We start from the raw sequence: 12,929 nt of genomic DNA, 5'->3' as shown, positions 1-12,929 counted from the left end.
TTTAGATCTATCCAGTATTGTTATTAATTGTGGAATTTCTAGTGTTATTAATCAACTTTTGTATTACTACATATGTCTGATGTCTCTTATAGTGATCCACTTATGTTAATATATTAAATGTTAAGTATATTCGGATATTATTTGGTGTAATTCCAAATTTGTATGTGAAAGTTGTTTGGATTTACGTTTGAAATTAATATGTAATACAGGGCCGTTCCCAAGAATCCTCAAAATGTCGAGGGCTCAGGGCAAATGAAAAAATGGGCCCCCAAAATTTAAAAAATTAGTAACTTGTATATAAAAATTCAATATTACAACGATAATTATAATAACAATTAACAAAGTTATTGTAACAATGGTTAAATTTGAATACTTAACCAATTAGCGAGTTTCTTTTAACATTTTTTTTATTTTAAATCAAAAGTTATTTTGGTCTTTAAATATAAAAAATAAAAAAACATAAGACAAATGGGCATATTAGTAAACTAACAATCAAGAATAAAATCAAATAAGATTGGACCCCGATTTTAATGGCTTGTGCTTCTTGTTGATTGTTGAACAACAAATAACATTAAAAAAGAAAAAACTATTAAATGCAAGGGCTTCCATTTGAGCAACAAATAAAATAAAAAAAAAAACTTATAGCAAGAATCGAACACATGACCACTTGTTTGAAGGAAAGGGGCCTTACTAGTAGCACCAATCTACATCTTTTAGCATGGATTGGTTTATTTATATATTATATAATAAATGTGTAAAAATAGTTATGAGCCCTAAAGTATGGTGGGCCTTGGGCTGCTGCCCTCTCTGCTCACCCTATGGGCCCGGCCTGATGTAATAGTTTATGTTTGTCCATTAGTGTTCGTTGTCCATTAATATTCACATGTTCGTTTGTCCATTATTGTCTGTTAGCGTCCGTTTACAATATTAACAAACGGACATGGACAAACACAATTTCTTAATGGACGGACACATACATGAATTTTCGTTCGGTAGAATGTTCGTGGACCGTCCGTTGTCCGTCAAAAGCTTAACGGACGGACACGGACAAGCTCTCGTTCGGTCCGGTCCGGTCCGTGTACACCCCTACTGAAAGACATTCAACAAGAAGCATACAGAACATAGATCAATAATAAGTCAGACCTAAATATTCGTACACATCATATCAATTGTAGAAAGATTATTTACTCTAACATTAATCCAACAATAAAATTCATAAACCGATAAAAATCCAAAAACTCAACAAATATTTATCAAAACCAAGGTAACTAGAGGGTTTAGCCAACAACCATACTAAGAAACAGAATAAAACAAAATAAATTGATTCAATAACTAAATTATTATATATAAATAATTAAGAAGTTTGGTGACGCAATCACATGATCGGTCGGCAAACTTCTTATTTGCTTTTAATTTGTTTTACATTTTCAAATTTGTGTCGGTTTGCTACCGGAAAATGCAGGGGATTTTTATCGTTGATACCGTCAAATGATTCCGGTCTCACTTATTTTATTCTTGGACCAAGTCCAACCCATTTACTCGTGAATTACATCTTAAGCCTTCAAAAACAATTAACATTTCGGATTATTGGATTAAAATAATCCCACATTTAATGAGTTGGTCAATAATAATCTCACCTCAGTTATTTCCCTATGGCATTCCAACTTTTCCATGTTTTTTGTTTTATGATCACCTGTTAAAAATAATTAACGTGGTTAACTTTTTGCTGATGTGGCTATATGAGTTGGCATTTTAAAATCCGACGTGGCTTTTTTCTTTATTATCATCTATAAAATAAAGTGTTAGATCATAGCAATACCCCATCCCTCATCTTGTTCACAACATCGTGCTCATTAACAATTTAACATTAACCACCAAGGCACCAACAGGTCACACCTCGTCACCCAGTAAAACTAGTAGCCCACCAAATTGTTTAAGATGGTTTAAGGTACTTTCAGGTGGGTTTCGGGCATTGGCGTTGATGGGGGTGGTGTTAATAACCACCGATCGATTGCAGATGGGGTGATAGAAGCGATGGCGGGTTTGAAACCAATTGATGGAAAAGACAATCAGCAGATTTGGCAGGCCGTTTGACACAGACCTGACGATCGCGGGTTTGAAACAATGGTGCTTCTTTCCGTTTGACACAGATCTGCGGCTGCGATGGCAGGCCGTTTGACACAGATCTGACGATGGTCTTATGTGTAATGATCGACGATTGCGGCAGCGACAATCGCGGGTTTGAAACAATGGTGCTTCTTTCCGATCAAGAATTGCATATATGTGGCCTTAGATGTTTAGGTGCGGTGGTGAGGTAGGAAGAGTCGAGGAGCCGACTTATGGCGCAGTGGTGCCAGGCCGTCGGAAACATGAAGTCGCCGGAGGGAGTGCCGGATAAGCAGGGGGGCGATGAACATGCTTGGGGTAGAGGGTCATAGTTGGGGTTTATCTATTACAGTGCCTTTGAAGATGTGGATTCCACGTAATTAATCAGAGAGGGGAAAGAAATAAGTAAAAGCCATGTAGGATATTTAAAATGCCAAGTCATTAGCCACATCAGCAAAAAAACTTAACCCAGTTAATTATTTTTAACGGGGGATCATAAAACAAAAAACATGAAAAAGGTGGAACTGTCAGAGGAAAATAACTGAGGTGAGATAATTATTAACCAACTCATTAAAGGTGGGATTATTTTAATCCAATAATCCAAACATTTCAGTTGATTAAAAGTGAAAATTATAATTTAATTAATTTAACCAGACAAAAATTAATAAATCCAATTTTAACGAGAATACAACTGTTTTTCTTCAAAATCTTCTCATTTTTTTTCTCTTTTCTCCTTTTATCTTTCATCTCCTAGTATTTTAGAATTAACTCAATTTAAAACAAAACATAATAATGTATACAAATAACATGACACTTGATCACATTTAATCATTTTAGTTCGTTGTTATCTGAAACTACTAAAATATAAATATGAGTTATTTAGGAGTAATATTAAATAAAAACTAGCCTAAACACAATATAAAGTGTAGGATATATTAATATAAAAACTATATCTAAATTAGCTCACATCATTTCTCAATGAGACAAATTTTAAAATCTGGTATCCTATCTTTAGTGACACACGAATAGTTGAGTTTGGGTCTTAACGATGCGCGAAGATATGATTTTATAGAAAAGACAGGACCGACTAATTTGGTCACTGTGAGATCTCTAGGGAATTCCTTAGTGAGACGTAACGAACTTAAAAACTGACTAAAAACCCTAAATTGATTATATCAGTATATTTGCACCCATTTTATTTGAATGGCTTTTACCCTTTTCCCTTTCGGACGACGTCCAAACTGTTTCATTATGTCCAACCCTTTCCGGTCAAGATTTTTTTCATGGCTAATCAATCCAACATCAAGTTTTTCTTTTCGTAATGTTTATTAGCTAAACACTTTTGTAATCACCTCCTGGTATAGGATTCATGTAATACTGCTCTGATTTGGTTTTGTTCAATAGTTGGAATTAAGTTATAGATAATATTTTGAGCACATTAAACTTAACTTGTGATTTCAATAATTAAACAATCTGATTTTTATATGTTCTTCGCAGTGGTGGATGTACTTAATAAGCATGGGTAGCATCCGCTACCACTCAACTTTTTGTCGGTAGTGCAAAGTTTTTTTTTTTTTTTCATTTTAGGTCGGTTTTCGTATTTCGCTACTCGTGAAAAAAAATGTTGTGTCACCCCTATTTGTTTAAAGTCCAACCAATTAAAAGTTCAAATTAAATAATGACCAAACAGATTTATAGCCCAAAACAAATAAAAACAACTAATCTTTTTTTCTTTTGTTTGAATGGGAAACATTAAACATAAACAAACTCAACAATAAACAAACTCAACATATTCATTATTTTTTACAAATTCAAATCAAATAAAGCCCAAATAAAGTTTAGCTTAAAGCAAATAGAAACCATAACCTTTTTTTTCTGTTGTTTGAACGAAAAACATCAAACATAAACATGCTCAACATAATCATCATTTCGATGTTGAAATTTTTAATGCGGTTTTGGATATGCATATTCAAGAACATAGAAATAGATTTAGTGAGGTCTTAACCAATTTGTTAGAAAATATGTCTGGTTTAAATATTGAGATTCGTTTTCCAAGTTTGACATATCTAGGATAGTGGCAGAGCCGGCCCGTTAGCTATAGCAACCAAAGCTAGAGCTTTGGGCCTCCAAAATTAAAAGACCCCCCAATTTAAAAAAAAAAAGTTTTTATATATTAAGTATATTTATTGTATTAAATATTTATTGTATTAAATAGATTGTTATTGTGGTTTAGTGGTTAGGATCTCATTTTCATTCCTAGTGGTGGTCTATGGTTCGATTCATTCATGAAACTGTACATTTATTTCCCTTTTTTTATAAAAATACTTGTATTTGTTTACCATTTTCTTTCGGCCCAAAAGATTAATCAAAATCCAGTTTTTTGTGAAATTAAATAACAATAATTTCTAATGAATAGGACATATACATGACAAGATCTGAATTATAATCAATATAAGAAATATTAAACGTAAACTCATTAACAATAATCATTTTTTAGAAGTTCTTTATGCCATATTTGCATTGATTTTTATAGCTAATTTTGTCATTTTAATTCAAAGTTCTCTTCAATTCACAACATTATAATACACACCAATGTAAAATAAAAAAAATTAAGGAAGAGCCCCATATTTTAAATTCGCTTTGGGGCTCCAAAATGGTTGAACCGGCCTTGGATAGTGGCATTTTCGGAAATGTGTCTTTAATTTTTCGGAAATGTATCTTTAATAATTTTAGTAATTAAGAAAGGTGGTGTATTTCGAGTGGTCGTACGACATTTTATCACACTTTAAAGGTATATGATAAATTTTCAAAATTGGGTGAATGTGTGACCTTGCTCGTGTAATGGTGGAAACAGGAAAAGCACACCACATTGTCTTTTGTTTATCAAATATTGAAGCTAGCGTTGGTTTTACTGATTATAACCGCAACAATTGAAATATTTTTTTCTAAAATAAAATTTATCAATACGGGTTTGCGTAATGGGTGATGAGTATTTGAACAATGTTTTAATTTTTGGAGTTGAAAGAGAAACATTCGATAAAGTAAAGAACAATGTGTAATGGCTCGATTTCAAGCTTTCAAAAACCGAATAGGAGAAATTTGCACCCCGTGTATCGTGTTTCTATTTTTTCCGTTTACATTGTATGAAATACGGTAACAAAAAAATTGAACGTTACCTTTGAAATTTATGTATAGATCCGTTACTGAGTTACCGACCGCAAGTCACTTGGTGATATTAAATAAGTTGTGTTCTATGCATGGTAAGTGACTGTATCCCTTCTGAAAGGAATTTGGTGATATTAAATATGCAAGCCATAAAAGTTTTAATTTTATTCGCCAAGAAAATTAGTTAGCGACAAACCCTGAGGCAAAAAGACATCGTTGCGTGTGTAAATTAAGTGCTCTACTAAGTGAGCTAATTATGTAGATAATTTATTGTCAAAATGAATATTGAGAAATCACTAATTAATAGAGTAACAATATGAATGGAGGATTAATAGGGACAAAATATATCTACCACATGAATAGCTTATATATATATATATATATATAGACACCCCATGCGCCTAACTTCCCGACCCATACGCTGCAATGAACTATATTAACCTATTCGGTATAAGACACAAAATAATGCACTAGAAAATATTCTCAAGATGATTATTCCATGATCCAAGATCAATTGGTATAGCTTCTAAGTAATATGATATTTCTATGGGATGAGTTCCTTTTGTTGTGAGTTTTTTTTTTATTATTTTTTTTTATTTTTTTTTTGTGTGTGTGTGAAGATAAATGACCTGCTTAACTCAGCATTTAGAGTACGAATTTCTTTTATATGATGATACTTATTGTTCAAATCCAATAATATGTAGAACTTGTTAACTATTGCAATCAACGGTATGCAATAGGTTTTACACTCATTGACGAACCCTAATTAAGGCTACGACAACTTGGACCTTTAATGCCTACTCTTAGGCGACCAAAAGAAAAATCTTTGGAAATTCTTGTGCCACTCAGGCACTCACGTCCGCTATCATTTTGGAATTCTGGACTTCATATCCGGACCGGGCTCCCACATCGCTGGCCGTTACAAACCTTTGATTTTGGAAATTCTGGATGAGCTCCACATAAGAGCATTGTGGAAGCTATTAGAGGAACCTGTCTGGTTTTTCCACCCGTCACATTTTAAAAAAAAAACTTGGAAAAAGTAAACATATATATTTTTTGTTTTGTTTTGAGTGATGCACTATACAAAGGTATATGCCACTATTCCACCATTCATGATTAGTAAGTGTTACGCTTGATATACAAAGGAAATATGTTAAATGGTACTCAGATCATATTTATTTGAATATTTGATAATTTTTATAAAAAGAAAAAAAATTAAAAATATTAATATGATCAACATGATTCAACTCCATTTCAAGCTTGAGAAGCTGAAGCTTTCCCAATCTTTTCATTCTTGACGAACTCTTCTTCATCATGAACATGCATCAAATCATCATCAATGGTAATGGCCACCGCTTTCATGCCATTTGGACCTTGCACGATGTTCTTGTGCACCTTCAAATGCTCATCAACATGAACCATTTCATTTTTTTCAGTCGCTTTTCTGCATTTCCATTTCTTCATGAAGCAACACAAAGCAATTGTTGCAAGTCCAAGAACAAATACACATCCAAACGAGACGAAAACAATGAATACGGTGGTCATAATTAGCAAATTTTCTTGATGTGAATGATCAAATATTGTGGGACTTTGAGATATGGGTTTGAAGTGAAATAAGAAATTTAGTAGATAAGAATTTATAGTAGAGAATTAATAGAGTAGCACCATGTCTTTTAAGTTTCAAGAAACTTGTCTTGAAGACAATGTTGAACTTGTAGAGTTGTAGATTGTGTTGTTGTAAAGCATCTCTAAAGATCTTTAAAGGCCATTTTCAGCTGTTTTCCTTAAAAAAGGGTTGTAAAACTAACAAAAATCATCCTTCACATAATATATCAAAAATTTGTAAAGAAGCTCATATCAAGAGTGATTTGTGTGTGCACTATTCTCAAGTGGAGGGCGAGTAGAAAAACCTATCATAAGTTTATAACCAAGAAAACCAGTTTGAAAATAACATAAGTAAACGATGGTTCGGTTTTAATATTTCTGAAATTTTGATAACCGACTATATATTGGTTTAGTTTCAATAACGTGCATTTACAAAACAAATTGAATGAACTGAACCGAAAATGCATGTAGCGTAAATCATATCCAAGGTACTGCTTATAGCTTACACATAACTAATACCTTTACACATATGTTGCATACTACAAACATGCCCTTACAGTCATATTAGTGGTGTTTACAAATTCTATACCTAATTGTTGGGTCTGTATACTACTATTTATTTCATCACTATATCAAATTTAATGTATTGCTATTCATTACCTTAAATTTTCACAATTTCACAACATATATTTACTAAATATCCAAGATAGAAAGTAAAAAAAGTATTTTATATAATATATGCAACAATCTCATGGATGCCTAATACCTTTCATATAACTACCATCTTGAATATGTTTTATTAAAGGTCTATTATTATTTATTTTATTAGGTAATTAATTTATTGTAAAAAAAAAAGGTTTGTCCAATATACTAATTAAGACATTTCCAATGCTACATGCGCATTTAACTGACACGTCATCTGTCATATAACATCCTTACAAATCCTTAAAACCTCAATTTCTTCTCTAACCATACAAATATTCTTATACTCTTTAATTTTCACCTCATCACCTACCCATTACACAAAATATTTATCTAAGACTTTGTTTTTTTTACCTTGGGCCCACCTCACCTTCAGAAGGCGACAAAAGCAAAGCCCTTGTAGAAGGCTTGGAGATAGTCTAATAGAGTAACACCATATGTTGATAATTAAAAACAAAAATAAAATATAATTGCCTTTCAGAAAAAAAAATACGGGTTTGAAATTTTGAGAAGTGTTTTACAATACAATCAAACTTGCTAGCTTAATATGAGAGTCAAGTCAAGACAAGTTTCTTGAAGCTTGCAAGTCATGTACTATCCTCTATACTATAAATAATCATACTTCAAACTACATTTTGCACATCAAACTCATCTTAAAAGCCACAAAGTTTAAACAACTTCATCAGATAAATCAAGAAAACTCAGCAATGATTACCATATATGTCGTTTTTGTCTCGTTTGGCGGCGTTTTGTTTCTCGCGCTTGGTCTATTTGCTTTGTGGTTCTTTGTGATTAAGAACTTGAAATGCAGCAAGACAGCTCAGTAACAAGAGATGGTTCATGTTGATGAGCATAGAAAAGTGACAGAGAATATTGTGCAAACCCCAAATGGCGTGAAAGCTGTTTCGATTACAGTTGATGATGATTTACATGTTGATGAAGAAGCAGAGTGCAGGAAGAATGAGAGGATTGGAAAGAACTTGCATCATGATGACATTCATGCAACTTCACAAGCTTGAATTCTGTATTTGGTGCTGCAAATAAAGTTGTGCATGTTAATCTATGATGCAATATGGCTGTATGTTATTTTAATGACTAAATTATAGTTTCAATATCATTGTGCTTATTCAATATTTTTAAATACACAATATAGCACTTTAACCTTTATGCTCATCGCGTATGGGGCCATACCGTTAACTACAGTATTGAGAAATGGCAAACCAAACCGTCCAGATTGGTTGGATTAACCAGACCACCCGACATGGTTGCCAAAGAGCTTCTAGCCAAGTTGTATCAAGATGATAGATAGGGTTGTTCCTCCCCATAAATGTGAGGGTTCGAGTCCCATTGAGGACACGGGCATAAATTTAGGAGTTAAATTATTGGGTTCGTCAGTCACCCATTCTAAAAAGAACCCCAAACGGGGGCATAAATTTAGGAGTTAAATTATTGGGTTCGTCAGTCACCCATTCTAAAAAGAACCCCAAACGGGCATAGTTTCGTTTGGCAGTTTGAAAAGATTTTTTTAATTTGGAATCATTGATTTGTATAATATTACTAAAAATAATAAAGATGGTTCTTGATATTATAATGCATATTCCAAAAATGGAAAAATAATTTATTTATATACTAAAGGTAAACACCAGTTCGGATTACGTGGCTAGTCCGAAGTTCCAAACCGAGAACCAAAGCGTTAAGCCTCGTTTTTCAAACCATAAACTGTTAATCATATCGTTTAAACCTAAAATCGAACAACTTGCTTCTACTTGATGAGAGCATCCTTACATGCCCGGACAAAAAAAATGGAGAAAAGGGATAAACATTCTCTCATTTGCACAAAAATAGAACTTGTATTGCATCATATTCATGAATGTTGACCCAAAAAAACAACTCATCTATGTAAATTTGTTACAACAATTATTGTATACAACACCTGTACAACAACAAATTAATTGAATTTGTTTCGGATAATAACCCTGACCCGGACCCGTTTTCTCCATCTCTCTTGCACTCACAACCAAAATAATCCAAAGCCTGCAAAAAACACCGGAATTTCAGAGTAAACAACCAAATCTCAGATTCGAAATTGATGCAAATTTTAAATTACAAAGATATAAAACAATTTAAAACTAACATCAAGCTTGTGAACAAACACTGCTATTCCAAAAAAAGAGTTAATAAATTTATAAAATACATATCTAATTTTGATTTAAAATCAACTAGGTTTGACCTTACAAAGAGTCAACTTACCATTTCACAAATAAGAAAACAGGATTTCATTCCATGCATCAGGGACTCCGGGTAAGCACCAATGGCTGCAATCAGGAACCGTTGGATTATCACTCCAAATACCAACATGTGCATCACTACGATATGAACCCATAGGGGTCACATGCATTGTCGTTACAGGAACCGACATGCTATTCACCACTTTTTTTATAGCATCTGAAAACTGACTTCTATGTTCTCTCTTACTTCTAACCAAGGGCTTTTTTGTAACTTTGCAAGTGTGACCGTTTGAACCGCTGATACACATAAGTAAGTGTTACTGGTGACATTTACATTCAAGATAAAAAGTAATGGTTTGACTTTTGAGGTCGAAGTCAAACCAATCGCTTCAACTTCAATATTAATAAGAGTAAACATGAGTTTTAAAAACTGATTTCGATAAGCTGATTAACGTTCATAGAAAGTAGTAGGAAAAAATGTTATTAGTAAGATTTACTACTTATATTCAACAAAAAAAAAACAATGTTTTGACTTCTGAGGTCAAAGTCAAACCAAATCTATTCAACTTCAATATTAATAAGAGTTAACAGGACATCCAAAACTGATTTCGTAGGTAGATTAAAGTTTATAGCCGGTAGGAAAATAAGCTTTTGGTTGATCATTTGCAATGGAAATTATATAAATTTCACATTTTGAAAAGTAACCGGTTTGTTTTTAAAAGTCAAAATGTTCCATTCTGTTTGATAACCACATGAAAACCAATAAATCAAGAATGACCTTAAAAGCCAACGTGTACGTTTTTCTTAGTAGTCAACATGTACCTCCAATGACTGCCCTCAAAAGTCCTGAAAAACACGCGGGTCCGGTTTGTATTAACCGCATTTTCGACCCATGAAGCCCAAGTGTTTAAAGCGGTTGTATAAGCAGCCATGGTTGACATTCCAAGTTTTAGCCTTCCACTGACCTTGAAATAACAGCCACTGTCCAAAAACTGATTTAGACATAATGCATAATAAAATTTACAAACAAAGCATCATGTTAGTTAGAGGTGGCAGATGAGCGGGTCAAGTAACAGCAAAAAACGTGTCGGTCGGGTCAACATGTGTGGATTTTGGCCCGGGCTGAATTGGGTTGATCCCAAACAATCTTTTTCCAGAATTTTTTAAATATAATTAGTGTCCCTATTATTTAATAATAACCTACTTTTTTACTAGAATGATTTAGAATTTTTTATGTTTTCAAGATGCACTTTGGTCGACTTTTGAACTGTTTAATTTATTTTCTTTTTTGGCTAAATTTTGTTAAAAAATATGTTTGACCCTTTAGAAATAAAACATAATCCATGCGGAACAGTTCAAAATTAAAATAGGTTACAACTTACAATTGCCACCTCGGGTGTTAATCGAAAAATAAATCTTAATCACATTTCACACATGAAAGTACACATCAACTATTTTAAACTACACGAATAAATAAAGGGAATTTTAAATGCATAAAAACTCCTAAATCATTTTATAAAATAATTTGATCATTAAGGACATAATTTCAATTTAGACATTTAGTATATACATCCTTAAAGCTTCCTAAATATGCAAATAAGAATATCCTAAAAAACATGGTTTAAATCACAAAAACTGACAAATTCATACATTTTGTCCTATTAACATTCTAAACCAACCAAAAAACAATATAAATCAAAGATAAGAGAGTAACCTTCATCAATAAATCAACAAAAAAAACCACACTAAAACAAAAAAAAAACTTACATCTCAAAAAGCTTTGCGCGATTCCCCCAATGGCCCGTATTAAACACAAGAATATCCGAATCAACCCACTTCGAGCTAATATTATCCAACTCATCGAGCTTAATCGTCGACTTAACCCTCTTTGGTGCACGTTTAGGAACCGAGCCAATTTGCATCAAAAAAACCGACCGATAAAACTCAACCGTAAAATTATACGAACTACACCGAACACCCAAGTACCTAATCTTCTTACTAATCTTATTCCCATTAACCTCATAAACACTCGCCTTATCCTCCACACCGTTCATAAGCAAACATATCATACTCTCCCACTGCGTCCGACTCAACGAGTCACCAACAAACACAACCCGCTTCCCATGAAGCCGTTCCAAAATCCCACCAACATTAAACCTCAAAACATCGCAATTCTTCGGTTTCCATCGCCATTTAAGATACCCTTTATCTTTCCTACCATTAGCTAAACAATTAAATCCTTTTTCGGCAAACGGGCATCGAGACGCGTTGTATAAAGGGTATGTTTCGGTTTCATCAAGAACCCAAGTGCCATCATAATAATCACACACTATGTTTTCATTTGAATTGTTGGAATTGGTAATTAGGGGTTGTTGAGCAATTGCAGGTGGAAATGGAACTGGTTTGTGTAAGTATATGTACCCGAAAAGTAAAGAGTGTAATGAAGAAACAAGATGTGATTAGATTGAATCTGGTGATTGATTTAAAAGGGTGTCTTTTGAGATACAGCCAATTGGAAATTGAAGTGAAATGTATTGGGATAATAATATGATTTCCAACAAATTTCATAGTTTAGAAGAAACATTAAAACCTGAATGCTGGAGTTAAGGCATTGAATGAAGAGAGTTGGTGTTTGTTAACTGAGGTTGTGGTGAATGATTGTAAGAGTAAGAATTGGAGAAGATGATGGTGATGTGTAAGCTACAAGTTTGGTGAAGGTTATAAGTTATGTGTCGGTGATGATACTTGAAACTACCAAACGACAACATCAAAGCATTTCTTTTATATGATGCCCCTCCGGTTTCTTAGGAGACATCATTTACACAATTCACATTCAGTCTATTGTAAGTGAGGTTTTTAAATATGGTGCTCCAGCGATGCAGCAGTATACGACTATACACGTCTAATGTTAGTATACTTGTAACCTTGGTACGTGCGTAACCCGACGTAGGTATGCGTTTAACGTGGCATCAGGCGTGTAACATGTGTCGGTAATTGCATCACACGATGCCTTAACATGAGCAACCCGGTATGTATATACTATATCATCCGTGTAACGAATGCCTGAACGTGTGTTGCCGGTGACAAAATCAAGAAGTAAAGATGAAATGTAGAGTAATTTCA

General features: G+C 33.3%; 1 pseudogene across 1 annotated transcript; it reads right to left on the bottom strand.

Annotated features, from left to right (window-relative positions):
• Positions 1–9,409: 9,409 nt before the first annotated feature.
• Positions 9,410–12,374, bottom strand: LOC143537703 (protein trichome berefringence-like 7 pseudogene; annotated as a pseudogene). The gene is made up of 3 exons (XR_013136110.1): positions 11,574–12,374; positions 10,629–10,787; positions 9,410–10,103 (listed from the first exon to the last, which is right to left on the bottom strand). The product of XR_013136110.1 is annotated as a protein trichome berefringence-like 7 pseudogene (transcript).
• Between the last annotated feature and the right edge of the window lie 555 nt (positions 12,375–12,929).

Source organism: Bidens hawaiensis, unplaced genomic scaffold (assembly GCF_021521415.1).
Source record: "Bidens hawaiensis isolate Kalapana, Puna unplaced genomic scaffold, B.hawaiensis_p1.1 tig00011275_1, whole genome shotgun sequence".
NCBI lineage: Eukaryota > Viridiplantae > Streptophyta > Magnoliopsida > Asterales > Asteraceae > Bidens > Bidens hawaiensis.
The sequence above is the reverse complement of the archived record's forward strand: the minus strand, read 5'-3'. Positions and strand labels throughout refer to the sequence as shown.